Source organism: Magnolia sinica, chromosome 3 (assembly GCF_029962835.1).
Source record: "Magnolia sinica isolate HGM2019 chromosome 3, MsV1, whole genome shotgun sequence".
Classification (NCBI taxonomy): domain Eukaryota; kingdom Viridiplantae; phylum Streptophyta; class Magnoliopsida; order Magnoliales; family Magnoliaceae; genus Magnolia; species Magnolia sinica.
The window spans coordinates 76,086,384-76,090,898 of record NC_080575.1 but is presented as its reverse complement, the minus strand read 5'-3'; the positions used below and the strand labels follow the sequence as shown (position 1 = coordinate 76,090,898).

The following is a 4,515-nucleotide window of genomic DNA, read 5'->3' as shown; positions in this document are numbered from 1 at the left end:
TACCATTCCTGCAATTGATAATTGCATTTGACGTGGCAAGGAATGGGCGACCAAGAATGACGGGAACCTGAGTGCTCATGTTATTGATGGGTTCGGTGTCTAGGATGATAAAGTCTACAGGGTAGTAAAATCTATCGACCTGGACTAACACATCCTCAATTATCCCTCTTGGTACACGAACAGAGCGATCAACAAGTTGTAGTGTGGTTAGGGTGGGTTTTAATTCACCCAAACCTAACTGTTTGTATACCGAGTAGGGAATCAAATTGACGCTCGCTCCTAAGTCAAGCAGTGCGTGATCAATTCGATGGTTCCCGATTACACATGATATGGTTGGGCTACCGGGATCCTTGAATTTCTGCGGCACGTCTTGCTTCAGGATGGCACTCACTTTCTCGATCGAAGATTTTCTTTTGAATAATTTTCCGTCGCAGTCGTGCATAAGTCTTTTAGGAATTTGGCATATGAAGGTATCATTTAACGACATCAAGTAGAGGAATGTTGACTTTCACTGTTTCACACCTCTAGGATATCCCGAGAGTTAGAGAGAGGTTTTGGTGAAACCAACCGTTGAGGGAATGGAGCAACTGGCTTCTCTAGAAGTTCCGGTTCTACTTTTTGTGGGGCATCACTGGATCCATCATTGTTGTCCTCTTCTGGTTCTTGAGGCTTTTCGGGCCTAACCAGAAGAGTTTTATCAATGATCTTCCCACTCCTAAGAGTGGTGATGGATTTAGCATGCCCCATCTGATTTGAAGAGCTGGGATCATTATTCTCGTACTGCAGTTTAGGATTGGGGAGAGGTTGTGCAGGAAGCATCCCCTTTTCTATAACCGTCATACGAGAATCTATCTTTTGCATAAAATCTATAATTCCCCGCATTGCCTGAGCCAGCTCTTGTATGGGATTTTGAACCAGTTCCTCTTGAGGTTTCACTTGAGTTGGATTTTGATTGAAGAAACCTGGAGGAGTCGCTGTTTGTCCATTCCTCCAACTAAAATTTGGATGATTTTTCCAGCCAGGATTGTATGTGTTGGAGTTAGGTCCAGTAAAAGGTCTTTGATAATTATTTACGGCATTGGCTTGTTCATTCAACACTCCTCGAAAGGCAGGTATTGTAGGACAGTTTTCAGTTGTGTGAATGTTGCAATCACAGATGCCGCAAACAATTTCATTGACCTTATCCTTCTTTCCTTCCATGGCCTCAACTTTCCTTATGAGCGTAGTCACTTTACACTTGAGATCATCCTCTTCTTTCAAGAGATATAATCCACCTTTTTCCTTTAATTGAGTCAGCCTAGACGTGGTGTTCGCCAGTGGGTAATAGTCCCATGATTGTGTTTTTTCAGCAAGACTATCGAGGTAATCCCATACCTCGTCAACATCTTTGTTGATGAACTCTCCATTACACATTGTCTCGACCATTTGGCGCATGGAAGATGTCAGTCCATCGTAGAAAAAATTTGTAATGCGCCACGTTTCAAATCCGTGTTGTGGGCATGAACTGACCAAATCTTTGAACCTTTCCCAACATTGGAAGAATGTTTCATCTTCCTTTTGGGCAAAGTTCATGATCGCTTTTCTGAGGGTAATTGTTTTATGATGTGGGAAGAATTTTTTTATGAATTCCCTCTGCATGTCGTTCCATGTGCCAATGGATCTAGGACGCAGTGAATGTAACCACGTCTTAGCTTTCTCTTTTAAGGAAAAAGGAAAGAGTTTCAGCCTAATTGTATCCTCAGATACATTAGGAAAACATAATGTAGCTATTATCTCATCGAACTCTTTCAAATGTAAATATGGACTTTCTAATTCAAGTCCATGGAATTTGGGAAGGAGTTGGATAACTCCTGGCTTGATGTCCATTTGTCTCGTGTTTTCAGGAAAAATCATGCATGAGGGCATACTCACTCCCGCCGGTTGTAGATAATCTCGTAAAGTACGAGGCGGGGGTGCCTGTTGCACCTCATTTTCATCTTGGGTATCCTCCACCCTGGGTGGAAGTAGAGGAGGTTGGTCTTCAGCCATAACTTCAGTTAACTCAGGGGATTTCGATCGGTGTCTAGTCCTGCGATGGATAGTCAACCCCTCAACCAATCCTCCTTCAGTGAAGAGACGTCGAGTGTTGTCATGGGCCCACTTGGGCATGAAACATTCGCAGCCCTCAATCAAATTTAAAGTCTAATCCTAAGAAAGGAAAAGAAAATCTAAAAAGAAAGAGAGGGAGAGAGAGTTGGAAAGAAATTACCAAATTGAAGCCCCTAAGTTAAGGACCTGTAAAATAAAATAAAAATAAGTTAGATTCGAAAAAGGAGAAAAAAAAATCTTTTAAAAGAAAGATAACAGTAAACTGATTTCTAAAAAGAAGTGGAAAACTTCTAAAATAAATTAAGAAAGTCCTAAACTAAAAAGTAAATTACTACAAGAGAATTGAAAAATAGAAAGTAGGGAAGGAGTTTATCGAATTAGAAATTTATATCTTAAAGGCCTACAAAATAGGAAGGTTAGTTTCTAAACAAAAATTCTAAAAATAAATTAGGAAACAAATTAGATTCTAAGATTAGAAAGTTAATAAAAGTAGAAAGTTAATTAAGAAATAACCTAGTTTCTATTTCCTACAGATGGGAGGATACTAGAATTAGAAAATTTATAAAATTCAAACCCTAATTCTAAAAGGTAGAAAAAGTGAAGAGATTATGAAGGAATTACCAATTTATGGACTTATGTCAGGATCCTACAAAATATGGAAAAAAGTTAGTTTCTAAGAATAAAATAAAGTAAAAACTTTTAGCCTAAAGTTAGTGAAATCCTAATCCTAACCTAATTCTAAAACTAATTAATTTCAGAGAATCGTAACCGTCAGTCCCCAGCAACGGCGCCAAAAACTTGTTCACTCCCCAAGTGTAGGGTTGTGATGTAGTAATAAACTCGGTAAGACCGAGGTCGAATCCACAGGGACTGATACCTGTACGTTGTCTGAAACTAAGTAGAACTAGAACTAGATTAAGATGCGATCTAACCAAATAGAATTTTAAGGAATAATTGTGGAATAATTATCTAAAACTTTAAGGAATTCAGAGGAAGGGAAACTAGGGATTCAGAGGATCCACTTGTAGAGATCAGGGAGATCTTATGCCTGCATCAAGGATTATGGAATTCAAACTGAACTTACTTGGTCTGGTTTTCAAGAGATGAAAGGTATATGAATTAGAATGGATTCCATCATCTAACCATGCCCAGGAGACAAAGCAAATAACAGGATTAAACTAATTACCAACCAATCATGAAAGTTAGGAAGGGTACGATCATCCAACCATGCCCAGGAGACGATGGTGAACAACAGGGCTTCCTGACTTCATAAACATAAAAAGGGGAGGAAATACTCAAAGCCATTGCAGATTTATTGTAATTTCAGTCACAACACACCATTAAAAAAACTGAAAGTATTTCTTTAATTAAACGAAAATCAAATTCAGTTCATGAATTGAAATCCAATTAAAGGCAATGAATAAAATCCCCCATCTCACTACAAGCTTCACCTCTTAGCCCTAGCTAAGAGGTTTAGCCTAGCATGATCATGCTAGAACTCCTTAGACAAAGTAAATAAACAGAAAAAAAAGTAGAAAAGAACAAGAAGGAAAGAGAAGAAAACCCAGCCTCCTCACGTGCCAGCCCTTCAAAACCTTCCTCTTTTTCTTCAATCCTCCACTAAAGACGAGCTTCCAAACGTGCAGCAGCAACCCAGCCCAGCTCCTTTCCTTCCTTTCTCTCCTCACGCTGCCAGACGACCCAAACTCTCAAGCCCAAAACGTGCAGCCCAGCACCTTCACGTTTCAAAAAAGAACCTCCGTTTCTCTTCCTTCGTCAAAGCCAAAAACCAGCCTGCCTCCGAACGCTCTCCCCAAGCTTCCCTTTATAGAACTCGTCCGAGCCCAATTTCCCACTCTAGGTGGAAGTCTTCCGCCCAAGAGATCGTGTTTGAGTTGGAATGAAATAAACTTCCGCAGCAACAGGCGGAGGACCCGCGAGCAACCTGCGTTTGTCTTGAGATTTTGGACGACTGATCGTCCAAAATCAGAATCGGACTTCTTGGTGGTGGTCACGGCTCCCTGTTGATGAGAATAAACGGTTTGGATTGCTGATCCGATCACCATCTTGATCAGGGAACGGCCCGGAAGTCCCGGCTGCGCGCAACAGGGCTTGCGCGGTTCTTGTGCTGGGATGTTTGGTGGAGGCCATGAACGATGCTGGAGAGAAAATTCACTCCGTCAGTTGGATTCACCTCGGAATTCCGGTTGGAGATGGACGGTCTTGGTTGTCCGTTGATGCGGCCCACGGAATTAGATCAGTTGCACCTGCTTTGAACGTTTTAAAAACAATCTCCTTATGACCCCTGTAGCAGACACGCACGTATGTATGGCTGCCCACGGTCAACGTGGTTTTGATTTTTCCGATATCCTCTGCATGATGGATGGATTGGATCACTCGTCTGGATGACGAAAGTGGGCCACTAAT

The 4,515-nt window shown here is 41.2% G+C and overlaps 1 non-coding gene across 1 annotated transcript; it reads left to right on the top strand.

The window, feature by feature from the left end:
- The first annotated feature begins 1,483 nt into the window (after nt 1-1,483).
- LOC131241563 (small nucleolar RNA R71) lies at nt 1,484-1,590 on the top strand. The gene has a single exon (XR_009169123.1). It is a non-coding gene; the product is annotated as a small nucleolar RNA R71 (small nucleolar RNA).
- The last annotated feature ends 2,925 nt before the right edge of the window (nt 1,591-4,515 follow it).